Source organism: Scylla paramamosain, chromosome 28 (genome assembly GCF_035594125.1).
Source record: "Scylla paramamosain isolate STU-SP2022 chromosome 28, ASM3559412v1, whole genome shotgun sequence".
Taxonomy (NCBI): Eukaryota; Metazoa; Arthropoda; class Malacostraca; order Decapoda; family Portunidae; genus Scylla; species Scylla paramamosain.
This window is the reverse complement of record NC_087178.1, coordinates 7032501-7047500: the sequence shown is the minus strand read 5'-3', so window position 1 is coordinate 7047500 and position 15000 is coordinate 7032501. Positions and strand designations below refer to the sequence as shown.

Sequence of the window (15000 nt, the reverse complement as noted above, 5' to 3'; positions counted from 1 at the left end):
AACAAATAGTGAGTCGGCGGGTTGATTCAAGAGACAGTAAAGGCAAATTGTAATAATCACCATAACTTATGAAAACTGTGAGTAATGTTTATTGTTACTTGTATTTCCGGTGCGCGCGCAATAAATCATCGTGCAAGGGTCGCCTCACTCACACCACGACGCTGCGAGGTCTGTCTGTCCTGCGTTCCTGCCTCACTAATGTCCCTCACTAATATCCTTAACTAATATCCTTCACTCTTTAGCTCTTTCCGCTGTTTTGTCCACGGTTTGACTCCTCAGCGTTTACCTCATTGTAGCGGAACATTACTGCCTTCCCCGTGTTAAGTATTCCAGTCCGGTGTTTCTTGCAGTGTTTCTGTCGCCTAGTATTGTGTTGTTCAAAGCTATCACTAAACAGGTGTGCACTAAACAGGTGAAGTTGTTCATCTCATTCTAGCAGGACATTACTGCCTTTTCCCGTGTCAAGTATTCCAGTCCGGTGTTTCTTGTAGTGTTTCTGTCGCTTAGTATTGTTGTTCAAAGCTATCAACATTTGTTCTTGAGTGAGGAGTGTTTACTATAGACAGGTAAAATCGGTTTATCTCATTCTAGTGAAACATTATTGCCTTTCCCGTGTTAAGTGTTCCAGTCTGGTGTTTCTCCCATTGTTTCGTTTGCTTAAGTTTGCTTAGGTTGAAAATTATCACTGTTCTGACGAGTTTCCATCAGATTCTACCTTCTGTCAGCCTCTTATGCATTCCTTTCCCTCACGTGCCCCTCCTCACCAAAACTTAATACCCACCCTCTCCCCCAGCTTTGGTTAGGCTAGGTAAGGTAAAATAAAAAATTGCCACTGTTTTTGACGAGTTTTCTCAACCCTCGTGTCAGTCTTTCATGCATCCCTACCCCTCTCACGTACTCTTCCCTGCACCACACCTCAAAGCACCTCGCACCCCGCCAGTACTCACCCTGGAAGTAGCTCTTGGTCCGCAGGTACGACACGGAGAGGCGGAGGATGGACAGCCGGTCGAGTTTGGAGAGAATGTTCTGTTCGAAGGGGAGGAGACCAGCCAGGTTATCGAGCTCTGCATTGAGGCGCTCTCTGTGTCTCTTGGACGGGTTGCTCTTTGTCTGTCCATCCTTCGGTTGCGGCTTTATGCTGGGGAAGAAGAAAAATTAAGGCTAAGTTTCAAGAGGAGGCAGGACACGTGGGTGATGGCAGAAGGTAAATTTAAAGGTATGAGAACTAATATACTTTCACTGCTAGCCGATCTTTTCCATATTCATCTACAACTTTCAAAAGACCTAATTTTCTTTTTTGTACTGAATTCTCTAAAATGCAAGGGTGAAATTCTTATTCATTATTCTTTTTCTTTATGTCCATCCAGTCAATTCATTAGTCACCTCAGTGTTCACAAAAGACGAGCATAGCGATGAAAGGGTTAACTAGGAGTAACACTGAGATGAGATAGAGAAATGAGTGTTAATGATGGCGGGGATTAAGTTTTGGGTGTGCAGAGAGAGAGAGAGAGAGAGAGAGAGAGAGAGAGAGAGAGAGAGAGAGAGAGAGAGAGAGAGAGAGAGAGAGAGAGAGAGAGAGAGAATGGAGGGAGGGGGTGAAGCGGTTTAAATGTGAGCTTCTCATGAAGACTGGATGAATTGCAAAAAAAATAATTTGATCTTGCTTCTCACTCGTCACAGGCCAATGCAGTCAGTCTCTCTCTCTCTCTCTCTCTCTCTCTCTCTCTCTCTCTCTCTCTCTCTCTCTCTCTCTCTCTCTCTCTCTCTCTCTCTCTCTCAAGCACTATCTCCAAGAAGGAAAGCGTGACACACACACACACACACACACACACACACACACACACACACACAATAATAATAATAATAATAATAATATCAATCCCACAATAAGAAAAAAATAGAAAACTAGAAAACAATAATACTAAGAGGAATAAAAGATAACAATACGAACAGAAACATGAACAACAGCTTGGATAACGACGACAGACACCGCTGACTAACCACTAAGAGGGGGAGGGATTCGAACCGAGGGACGAAGAGCGGACCGTATCCCAGCTGGCCGTGACTGCAACTGCTCTTTCCAAATCATGCAACTTCACAACCCTCTGATGACTGGACAAGGAGGGCGAGGGAGGTAATGAAACACTTGATGGTGGGGGTGAAAGACGTAAGGACGGTACGCTGAGAAGGGGAGGAAAGGAAGGAAGGGGGATGAAAGAGTACAGATGAGATAAATGGTTGATCTTGAGGGGGAAGAGTATAAGTGAAAGAAATGTTAGAAGAAAATGGAGATGAATATAGATGAAAGAAAGATTCGGCTTAGAAAGAATTGAAAGAATGGATGTAAAAGATGAAGATAAGACATTTTTGTTTGGTAGGAAGACAAAGAATACATTGAAAAGATAAAGATAAAGAAAAAAGATAAAGAAGGGGGAAAGGGAGATGATAGAGGATATAACAATAAGAGGAGAGTAAATAAAAGGTACTAAATGATAGAAAGAGCAACAAGTATGATAAAACAAAACAAACTGACGACAAAAATGGACAAGGAGCAAGGACAATAAGTAGAAAAAGAAAAACGAAAAAACCTGAATAAAAACAAAAGAAAAGAACACCAATGATATATATTTGATGCAACAGAAAACGTGGAAATAAAAAAGTAATAAGATGGAAAACGAAAGAGGAAAGAGGGAATGGTAAAAAAGAGAGGATAGGGAGGAGGAGGAGGAGGAGGAGGAGGAGGAGGAGGAGGAGGAGGAGGAGGAGGAGGAGGATGCAGGATATGGTCAGATGAGTGCATGATGAGGTGGGTGTGTGACTATGAGTAACGAGCGAATGGTGTGTGTGTGTGTGTGTGTGTGTGTGTGTGTGTGTGTGTGTGTGTGTGTGTGTGTGTGTGTGGTGGCAGGAGTGAATGCATAACAAATACTGGAGGAAGTTAAGGTATGTGAGGAGTAAAATAACTAAAAAAAAAAAAAAAAAGCGTGGTAGGTAAAAAAGTGTTATAATTGACTTGCATGAATGAATTTGGTGTGTTGTTCAAGGTCGCTAGTGAGAAATGAAGAAAATATTAATCCTTTTATTTGATTAATGGTGATCTTGCTAATGCGGTAACAGGTGTCCCCTCGTGGCAGGACATGTAGAAATTATGAGTATATTGAATAGAGGTTATGAGAGAGAGAGAGAGAGAGAGAGAGAGAGAGAGAGAGAGAGAGAGAGAGAGAGAGAGAGAGAGAGAGAGAGAGAGAGAGAGAAACGGACAAAGAGACAGACATGGACACAAAGAGAGACAGACAGAGAAAAATCAAGACACAAAACCCGAACTTACAGCCACCCCCTCCCCCACCCCCACCCCCATCCCCACCCTCCCCTTACCCACAGACACGAACACCCGTCACGTAACACTGGCTGAGATGAATGAGCTACACAAGCCAGGCGTTACTTGGTGCACCTGACAACACTAAGCTAGAGTTCCGCGCCAAGTAACGCCCAGCAGCCGGTACAGCGCCTCCCTTCACATGACATGCAAAACAGCTCAGGTGAGGAGAGAGGGAGTGGTGGGGAGAGAGGGAGTGGTGGGGAGAGAGGGGAGTGTTGTAGAGGGAAGGGGACGAGTGAGTGGGGATGCAAGGATGGAGGGGTGGGGTGAGGGGAGGAGTGTTTAGGTGGGTGATGGGGAGAGAGAGAGAGAGAGAGAGAGAGAGAGAGAGAGAGAGAGAGAGAGAGAGAGAGAGAGAGAGAGAGAGAGAGAGAGAGAGAGAGAGAGAAACAACAAGAAATAAATTAATATGTAAAATGATATAATGCAGAAACCTCTCTCTCTCTCTCTCTCTCTCTCTCTCTCTCTCTCTCTCTCTCTCTCTCTCTCTCTCTCTCTCTCTCTCTCTCTCTCTCTCTCTCTCTCTCTCTCTCTCCTCACCAGCCACCTCTTTCAATTTCTATGTCGCTGAACACAACATTGTATTTATCTCACATGATGTATTTGACTGAAATTACCTGTTCATTATACCGGTGAGTTTACCTTCCCTCCCCCTCCCTCATCCCCCCAGGGCTTCCACTACCACGAGATAGGGGGAGGAGGAGGAGGAGGGAAGAGGAAGAGAAGGAGAAAGAGGAATGGGGGGATTTGTATATTATTTGCTGTGTGTCTGTTTGTTTGTTTGTTTGTTTGTTTGTTTGTGTGTGTAATATCAAGAGTTATATACTAGTTCTTTGTTTGTTTCTTTTACTTTTATTCTTGGTCAAATAGCTCACGCACAAAGAGCAAATCAAGAACAATCATTACCTGCTCCCACAAATAACAGAACACACACACACACACACACACACACACACACACACACACACACACACACGGAAAACCTCACCCATTCACACGTACACACCCACAAAAAAGGTCACTATTAAAAAAAAAAAAAAAACACAAGTAGGTGAGAAACTTACCTACAGAAGTAGAATCAAACACACACACACACACACACACACACACACACACACACACACACGAGGTATCCAATATTCAGTAATCTATAAGCGTTGAGGCAGTGGACCCATAGAGAGGCGAGAAGGGGAGGAGGGGAGGGAAGGTGACAGGGATGGGGAAAGGGAGGGGAAGGGAAGGGGAGAGGTAGGCAGCCACTCCCCAGCCCATACATTCCTCCAAACCTGTAATTTGACGCTATTGGTGGCTTAAATATTTTGGTTGAACAGCTCTCCCCGCACTGGCAATTCCAGGTGTGAGGGGCGCACACCTGGGCACGTGCTGGGAGGTGTGGCAGGTGTGGAGAGGTGTGGGCAGGTGTGGGGAGGTGTGAGGAGGTATGTGTAAGGCCTGTGGAAGGTGTGCGCAGGTGTGGAGAGGGGAAAGGTGGCCAAGTTTGCAACACTTCGATGAATAATACCATCACTGAGTTTTCACTTCGTATAAATCTTTCATTGTTTTTTTATTATTTTTTTTTTTTTTATGGATCCGTAATAATTTTCACTTCACGTATGTTAGAAATTCGGTATCTTTAATGATTTTTTTTTTACTTTAATTTGAGTGACATTGTTTTGTCAATAAGTGTGACTGTTTTGTTTACTTTATTTTGTAGATAAGTGTTGGTTTTCACTCCACATATGTCAGAAATTCGTTTTTTTTTTTTGTTTTTTTGCTCTGATTTATTTGAGTGACGCGTTGTTTTGCAAATAAGTGAGTGTGACGCTTTATTTACTTTATGCAGCTGATAGCGGTGGTGGTGGTGGTGGTGGTGCTGGTGGTGGTGGTGGTGATAGTGGTGGCGCAGGACCTCCGCTCAAGTGATAGATGTTTATAACCACAAAACCCACCTAATTCTAAGTTATATCTGCAATTACATGCATTAGTTGACCAGCTCACATCCGCTGCGGTTAGATCAGCCCGATACCATTGTGGCGGCGGCGGCGGCGGCTGTGGTGGTGGTGGTGGTGGTGGTGGATGAGGATGTAATAGTGTTACTGGTAGGGAAACAAACTGAAGGGACGAGTGTTTGTGTGTGTGTGTGTGTGTGTGTGTGTGTGTGTGTGTGTGTGTGTGTGTGTGTGTGTGTGTGTGTGTGTGTGTGTGTGTGTGTGTGTGTAAAAAGGGAAGTCATAAGGGAATGGAGGGAAGGAAAAGGGGAGTGTAGGGAAGGGAGAATAGAGGGGAGGGAGAGGAGAAAAGGAGAGTGGAGGTAAGAAGTGAGGAGAGGAGAAAAGGGGAGTGTATGGAAGGGAGGGAAGGAAAGAGGGAAAGGGGAGTGTAGGGGAGTGGAGGGGAAGGAGGGGGAGATGTGGTGGGTGTCGGGGGAGAAGTTCCATCCTGTCTTTAGCTCAGTGGTCTGCTCAAAAGCCCTTGGCCACGACCATGGAGGCCTAAACACACACACACACACACACACACACACACAAGCAGCCACTAGCATCAGATGTCACCTTTAATTAATCAGGTAAACTTACGCTCGGCCACTCGTAATTACAGTCAAGTCAATGAGGTCACACTTGCTCTCCGCTTCGTCTGTTCAGTGGAGGCATGCTTTCCTAACACCTCCTGAATTGATAAGGTAAGTATTAAAGACACCTGAGAAGCTTAATTGGCCTTTCTCTTTCTCTGTGAGGTTCTTTTTCTGTTTTCTACGGAATGGCAATATGAGTTTGTTTTTTTCTCTCTTTGGTCGTCCACACTAACACGGGTAATTAGACTGTACCTCGTGAACATAAGCATGAGAGCCCAGGTGTGACAGTTCTCCATCATTGACTTCTCTTATACATGGGAAGGAGAAAGAGGAAGAGAGAGAAGAAGGAAGAGGGAAGAGGGGAGGATGAGAGAAACAGACTGGAAGGAGAGAAAGAGAGAGAAGTGAGAGGAAGTATAAGACAGACTGAAGAGAAGAGAGATGAGAGAGAGGAAAAAATGAGAGATAGAAACAGACTGGATGGAGAGAGATAGAAGAGTGTGGGAGGAAGAGAGAGATAGAGACTGTAAGGAGAGAAAGAGAGAGGTAAGAGAGGTGTAAGAGAGAGAGACAGACTGAAAGGAGAGAAAGAGAGAGAAAAGAGAAAGGGAGATGAGAGATAGAGACAACAGAAAAGAAGAAAGAGAGAGAGAGAGAGAGAGAGAGAGAGAGAGAGAGAGAGAGAGAGAGAGAGAGAGAGAGAGAGAGAGAGAGAGAGAGAGAGAGAGAGAGAGAGAAGAGAGCGGGAGGAAGATAAATAAAAAAAAACAGACAGGATGAAGAAGAACAGCCAGAGAAGAGAAAAGGGCTAAACAAGGACAGACTAGAAGGAGAGAAGGAGAGACAGATAAGACATACCAGAAGGGGATAGAGACAGAGAGAAGAAGGATAGACACAAACATACCACGAGACAGAGAAAGACAGAGAGGTAAGATTGGGGATGAAAGACACAAACAAACTGGAGAAATCATGTGAGGTGTTTCCTTACAACTCTGACGACCTGAAGGCGAGTATTTCTGGTCAGCTGGTGGAGGTAATTTGACAGTGATTGTAGAGTTATGGGCGGTAGTGTTACCTGAGACGTGGGAGAGGGAGGGAGGGAGGGAGGGAAGAGAGAAGGAGGGAGGTGGTTTAAGGGAGGAAAGGAAGGTTTAACTATCAGGAGGAGGGTTCTGGAGGTAAGGGAGGGAGGAAGGGAGGGAGAGAGGTAATGGGGAGATACCTGAGGGCGTGGGCGTAGCGAGGCAGGTTGAGTGAGGCAGGTGGAGCTAGTTAGAGGGAGCTAATGAGGAGTGAAGGTGAATGCTGCTGGTGGAGGCAGTGACGGGAAGCAGAGGCAGGGATGAATAGCAGGAAAAGCAGGGAAATAGCAGGGAAAAGCGTGAGTGTATGAGGGACGAGTGTATAAGGCAGGTGTATAAGATAGGTGAATGGAAAGCAAGTGTATGAGGGGCGGTGTATATAAGGCAGGTGTATTGAGGGACAGGTGTATGGGCAGGAGTGTCCAGGTAAGGAAGGAAGAGAGGGGGAGGAATTAGACAGGTAAGGCAGACAGGACACGGAGACACTGTTATTACGCTGTGACTGGCCGCCGCCTGTCTGCTGCCGCCGTACACACACCTCAAGGTCACGCCGTGCTGGGGAAACCTTCACTCGTCACAGCATCACAGAGTCACAGCGCCACTCCTTTCGCTCTCTTTGCTTATACTGATGGTGAGTCTACAAAACAAACCCAACCTAACGCTTCAACAAGTCGCTTTTCAATACTTCGCTTAGAGAAATGAACACTGAATGAAGGCAGAATGGATGCGTAAAGGGAAGTTAAGCTTCATGAAATGTCACGTTGATTCAAATGAGATGTGATACTTTCATTAGGAAAAAAGCAAAGAAGTAGAGATGATGGAGGAGAAGAAATAAATACTAGGTACAGGAGGAGGAGGAGGAGGAAGAGGAGGAGGCGGCGGCGACGGCACACAGTCAAGGCCGGAGTGGTACAATACAGCGATCAGAAATTAGCGTGAATCAAAGAAGCCAAGGAGGACAAGGCTGGCGGCGGGCGAGGCCAGCGGATGGAGGCGAGGCCGGCCGCTGGGGCGCCGCCGCAGCCCAGCCCGAGAGGTGAAATTACCCACAATTACGTACAACTCTGTCATTACTGCGTCAGCGCGTTAGGGCAGCCAACGTTCCCGCGTCGGGCGCACGGCTCTCCCACAGCCTCTCTCTGCGCCTTTCCCTCGGCCTCTCCCTGGACCTCTCCCTCTCCCTGGTCTCTATTTCATTCCCGACGATGACACGATACTCGGCGCCCTGCATCCTCCAAGTCCGACGGTGCTTCCGGGGCGGCGAGGCCTGTCACGCCCCCCACCCCCACGCTCCCCACGCCCACCATGCCTCGCCGCGCCAAGTTAGAGCCGCGGTGGGTGAGGGCAGCAAGGCGAGGGCGTTGTGTTGGCGGGTCTGGCGTGGTAACGTGTGCCAGGCCGCCTCGTTGATGGGAGAGGTGAGTGGAGACTGCCAGGATTTGCATTACTGGTGACCGACGCAGCGTGTTTATTGTGAGAAATGACAGGGCGAGATGCTGAAGGTGGTGTGGATAGGACAGCTGGAGACGAGAGGGGACGGAAGTGACGGGGGACGGAGACGAGGTGGCAAGGACGCGGCAGAGTAAAACCCTCCCCGATGAACACGTGGAGAACATCACTTGACATCAAAACAAGAATGAAAAAATAAGAAACCAAACATAAAAAAAAATAAAATAAAATGCTAGTCAGTGACACATTCGAACAGGGACGCAAACTCCTAACAACAACAACAACAACAACAATAACAATCAACACAGCCTCCCCCCCGCCCCCAACACACACACACACACACACACACACACACACACACACACACAAGCGAATGTCGGTGTTGTTTTGGCGCAGAACACTTTACGGCTTCGTTTTTTGCGCCTCACGACTGCCAGCCTCCTCACTCCCTGGCAATCTTCGGTAATTCCCCAAGCCGTTCCCCCCAGAGGCTGTCCGTGCCGGCGAGGCTGACGGAGGGAGAGGAAGGAGGGAGAGAAGGAAGAAAGGAAAGAATGAAGGAAGTAAAGGAGGGAAGGAAGGAAGGAAGGGAAGGAGGGAGAGAGGAAGGAAGGAAGGAAGGAAGGAGGTGGAAGATCTTGTCGCGTTCTCATTCCAGAGTCTGTCACGAGAGTACAAGATATAACGCACGGAAGAGGAGGAGGAAGAGGAGGGGGAGGAGGAGGAGGAGGAGGAGGAGGAGGAGGAGGAGAAAAATTATGAAAACACGTGATGTTGATGAGGTAAAGAGGAATAAAATACAAACAATATACATGAAAGTAGAAAATTAGAAAGTATAAAACACACACAAAAAAAAGAAGGAAATAAACAGACAAAGCGACAGACACAGACAAACAAGACGCACAGACAGACAGACACACAAGACGCACAGACAGACAGACACACAAGACGCACAGACAGACAGACAGACACATACACAAACAAGACGCACATATAGACAGACAGACACACAGACAAACAGACAGACACACAGACAAACAAAACGCACTGACAGACAGACACACAGACAAACAAGACGTACAGACAGACAGACACACAGACAGACTGCAAAAAAATAATTGGAAGATAGGAAAAGATTGGCGTAACAAGAAGAGGAGAATGGTCAGTAGGAAGAAAAGGAGGAGAAAGAGGAGAAGAAGGAAGAGGAGGAGGAGAAGGAAGAGGAAGAGGAGGAGGCGAGGGTCAAGAAGGCAGGGTAGTTATCCAATGAAGACACATTATCACCGCCACAAACATAAATTATCCTCAATGACCAACTCAGAAAAAAAGAAAAGAAAAAAAAGAAAAAAAAAGTCATTTAATCCCTCCATTCCGGTCCACATAGGCAGCAAGAAGTGAAGTACATCTAAGCATCAAAAATTTCCCTCGTACAGTCTGACCTTTCCTTTGACCCTTACTTTGACCTTTTAAGGACGACAAGTTGAGTGGCCCTTTTTTTTTGTTGTTTGTTCGTTTTTATATTTCCTTTTTTCTGTCTGTCTCTCTTTTTTTTTTTTCCTTTTTTTCTCTCTCTCCTCATTTTTCTCCCTGTCATCTTGTTTTCCCCTTGTCAATTTGGCGTATAAAAAATAACAAAACATAATGAATCTTAAAAAAAAAGTATAGTATTATTTCTATTTTCAACGATATGACGCAAAAAAGTCGTCACTGAATCCACTAAACAGACAAAAAACACACACACACACAAAAAAAAATAGCGATTATTCATCAACTCACACCAAGTACAAGGCACATGAATGAAAAGAATGAAAAACACGCGTCTCCCTTCCTTACGTCACAACTCCCTTCCTTCTCCACCCTCCTGCGTCCTTCATGCACACCCGCGAGTCCTGAAGTCAAGGCCACGGGGCGGGAAGGGCAGCGAGAGGAGGTAAGAGAGCGGGAGGAGTTCAGAAGGAGGTAAAAGAGTGTGAAATGTTCGATATACGGGAGGAGGAGGAGGAGGAGGAGGAGGAGGAGGAGGAGGAGGAGGAGGAGGAGGAGGAGGAGGAGGAGGAACAGGTCAGATACCAGGAGGAACGCGAGAAGTGGAAATGGCGGGGCGTCAATGAGGCGGGAGGAGGAGGAGGAGGAGGAGGAGGTCAGATAGCAAGAAGTCATGAAGTTGCAAGGAACGTTATGAGGCTGAATGAGATCTGGGCGGGAGGAAGTCGGGAGGAGGACGGGAAGAGACAGGAGGAGGAGGAGGAGGAGGAGGAGGAGGAAGAGGAGGTCACATAGCCGAGAAGAAACGAGGAACGGGATGCCAACGAGGGTGAATGAGATCGGGGCGGGAGGCGGTCGGGAAGAGACAGGAGGGAAGGATAAGGAGAAGGATGAAGAAGACAAGAGTAGGCGAGGCGAAGCGGGAGGGGGAGGAGATCATAACGTAAGGAGGAAGATCGTGAAGAGGAGTAGGTATCGCTGGAAAAAGAAAAAAAAATCAGAAGAGAAGAGAAGAAAGAAAAGAGAAGAACCAGTAACAGGAAAGATGAAGGAGACGAGAAGAAATAAAGAAGAAAAGAAAGAGAGAAAAAAGAAAATAAGAATCAAGGGAGAAAAGAGAGAGAAACCAAGAATCAGTAACAGAAAAGAATCAAGGAGACGAAGAAAAGATGCAAAGACTCAAAAAACATTAATCCAAACATAGTCCTTGAGAGCCACGCAGAATTTCCGGTCTGAGAGTCAAACAGAAGCAAACACAAGAGCAAAACTCCCTTGGGAAAGAGTCATCGTCCTCATTAGGGTAATTTTCTTGACTATTCACGGAAAAATGTATGACGAAACGTTGTCTGTGTACATTGCATCACTACGGCCAGGACTACAAGGCACCTCTCCTGCCCCAGCTTTCCCTGACGTCCACTGGAGATCTTCAAGTCGCTAAGGGAGGGAATGAAGAGAGATGGAAAGGTAATCGCGCCCTATGAACCATTAGAACCGTGTATAATGCATCGGTAAGGAGGAATAGAAGGGTAATCATGTCTTATGGACCATTAGATTCACGTAGCATAAAAAAGGGGAATAAAATGTAATCACGCACTATAGACCATTGGAACCACGTCTCTGCATCGTCAAGGGGTGATGTGCAGTGTACAAAGACAAATAAAGGCGACCCAAACAAGACTGTCCCATTAAATCGGCAATTTGGCTCAACTCGGCCGATTACGTCCATTGTGGCCACGCAGACCGCAGACAATGACGAGCCCTAATTAACCCTTCCTCGCGGGTCAGTTTCCCACGCCATGGCCTTGTGGTGGCCCGGCGCTGGCGGCTGTCACGGTCCGGGCCATCACCTCTACCTACAGCCCGGTCCGAACACCGACGAAACCCGAATAACACTCACTGGAGTCCCGAATAGTGCCCACTGGAGTCCCGAATAGCGCTCACTGGAGTCTAAGCAGCACAACCTGAGTAACGCCCACCCAAGCCCAAATAATGCCCAGAAAAGCCCAAATAACGCCTAAAAATATCGAACAGCACCCAGATCTGAGCAGCACCCATTCAGAAACAGCACCCATCCGAGTCTTAACAGCACAAAAGGCCCAAAAAACGCCCATCTAATCCCAAATAACGCCCACGCAACCCAATGAGTGATTCACCAACGCAATGATGCACTAGTTGACAGATTAACTAATGCACTGAGAAATAGATAGACTGACTGACTGGCTAACTGACTGACTGACTGATTCACGTGACCTGGCCTTTCGTTAGCGTTCGTTCTCGCTTGACTGAACGTAAAGGCGAGTCTGTGCAAGATGAACGAACGTCAGGGGGAACGATTATCTTCCTTTGATTAGTGGGTCCAGTGTGTGTGTGTGTGTGTGTGTGTGTGTGTGTGTGTGTGTGTGTGTGTGTGTGTGTGTGTGTGTGTGTGTGTGTGTTTCAGCAGTACTATACAGGAAAGGTGATTCAGTCAGTCAGTCAGTCAGTGGGTCAGTCACTTCTTCCTTTTCGTGAAGTAGCATAACAAACAGTACAAGCAAACAGTCACGCGTTGCAACGATTTATTATCTCTCTCTCTCTCTCTCTCTCTCTCTCTCTCTCTCTCTCTCTCTCTCTCTCTCTCTCTCTCTCTCTTGCATATTACACGTGTCCTTCGTGACAATCGCTAGTGTCGTGAGAAAGTTGGTACGCACATGTAACACCACGATCGTGTGTGTGTGTGTGTGTGTGTGTGTGTGTGTGTGTGTGTGTGTGTGTGTGTGTGTGTGTGTGTGTGTGTGTGTGTGTGTGTGCCACGCAAATAGTACGTGTATACACACACACACATGCATCTCCTCCATTATTACTTTTATTGTTTCTTGTGAATGATTATGGATTCTCTTAGATCACGTGTGTGTGTGTGTGTGTGTGTGTGTGTGTGTGTGTGTGTGTGTGTGTGTGTGTGTGTGTGTGTGTGTGTGTGTGTGTGTGTGCAATGTGTGATCATAAGGCTCAGTGCATTATATAACATGCAGAGATTTACAGACTTAACATCCGTCAGAAGTTTACAACCTCGGTATTTATCGTGCGCGCTTGTGTGTGTGTGTGTGTGTGTGTGTGTGTGTGTGTGTGTGTGTGTGTGTGTGTGTGTGTGTGTGTGTGTGTGTGTGTGTGTGTGTTAGCAGAAGTGATACGTGTACTCATTACCTCACATTTTAAGCATAACTCTTTCCTTGTTACTCAAATTAAAGAAAAGCACTACCAGGGCAGCAAGAATCCGCCCCTCACTCACTCAACGCACACCAGCACAGCGCCACGACTCTTGAGCTGCCTCGCCAAATCCACTCCCGGCACACGCCACGATGAATACTGCAGGTGAACAGTGAAAAATGGAGTGCACTGAGCATTAACTAAGTGACTTTGGAGCGTTTACAAATGAATAATAGGGAGACGAACAGAGAGAGAGCGAGCATTAGAAGAAACATTACAAGTATGTTTTAAGCTAACACACACACACACACACACACACACACACACACACACACATACACTGGGAGGTTTACATGTATAATTTAAGAGACCATAACTAAAGCCGGCGTCGGAAGCAACACACGTTGAATCAAACAGGCATTAGTCACACAATTTGCCTGTTTGCTCGTCATCTCCCGTGTAATTACCTGGCCAGCACCTCGTTTGGCCGGGTGATTACAGACCAGGTGTGCCGGGGAACCAGTTAAGGCCATTTCCTCGTGTCTATGCGTCAGACTTAACTGCAAAAATTCATCAAGGAGTGTGAGAGAGAGAAGAAAAAAAGAGAAAAACCGGGGGATCCAGATGACAAGTATACTGTCTTAGGGGAGACGGAATGAAGATAAATGAAAGCAGTTTGAATAAGGAAAGTGATGTTAATTTTTGAGTTCCGTTGAAAAGTCTCATTAAATTTATTACCTTAAGGCTCTCCATTCTAAACAAAAGGGTTTTTACTATGGATATTTTGAGATCGAGATGAACAACAAACCTATATAAAAAAGCAATTAAGTCCCGGAAAAAAACATACATTTGTTAAACCTTTAAACATGTACAAATGAAACAAGAACCTATTTAAATCTTTGATTGTTACAGGAATACCATTAGATTCCCTATTACTTTAGCTCAAGGTTCTGTGAATGCTTGTATCTTCTCGTACATCTTCACTCCAATATCTTAATATATATAAGTCAAACCAGAACACATTTAAATTCCAAGATTGTTACAAGAATACAATTAGATCCCTTGTGACTTTGGTTCAAGGTTGTGAATGTTTACCTCTCCTCCCAAAACAAACATACCGTACATCAAAAACCTTTTCATACCACACCAGATCCTTTATTAAGTACAAACAACACCAGAACCCATTGAAATCCTAAGTTAATGAAAAGAAAACAATTAGATTCCTTTGTACTTCAGCTCAAGGTCTTGTGAACGCCTGTGTCACCTCCCATGAAGGCATACCATACATCCATCCCTTTTACCATGTACAAATAAGACCAGAATCCATGTAAATCCTAAGCTAGTTTAAAAAATGCGGTTAGAATCTCTGTTACTTCGGTTCAAGGTCCTGTGAACGCCCGTGTCTCTCGTACGTCTTGCCTTTATCATTCCTCACCATTTACTTTGTCTTCGCTGCCTCGCGGAATGTGATGAATAGTTAAGAAAGGCGAGGCATCTGTCATAATCTGGGCAGCTTAGCAGATAATGTCGTAATTTAGGAGCAAAGGCAAAGCAAAAAATATAATAACAACGTCACATATACAATAATGAAAATTAAACTCGTAGCATTCACGCAAATTAATTTAGTTCATCATCACCACCAGCGATTATTACGTTTTCTATATGATAAAGGTTTATTCTATTTTTATCCTGTCCTCATTCCTTCTCGTCTACTCCAGTTTACTTGTACTGTAGTTCTTGTTTTTCTTCTCTAAGTTCATCATCACTACGACAATTGCATTTTCTGTATGGTAATAATTACTTATTTATTTTATTTTTATCCAGTGCTTCCCTCCGCTCTTCTTCTA

At 45.6% G+C, this 15000-nt stretch overlaps 1 protein-coding gene across 1 annotated transcript in view; it reads right to left on the bottom strand.

Moving 5' to 3' along the window:
* The window catches only part of LOC135114832 (nuclear receptor coactivator 1-like), a 277887-nt gene that overhangs the window by 192569 nt on the left and 70318 nt on the right, over nt 1-15000 (bottom strand). Inside the window, 1 exon segment of the mRNA XM_064030953.1 lies at nt 948-1138. The gene's annotated coding sequence lies outside the window, so the exon portion shown is untranslated.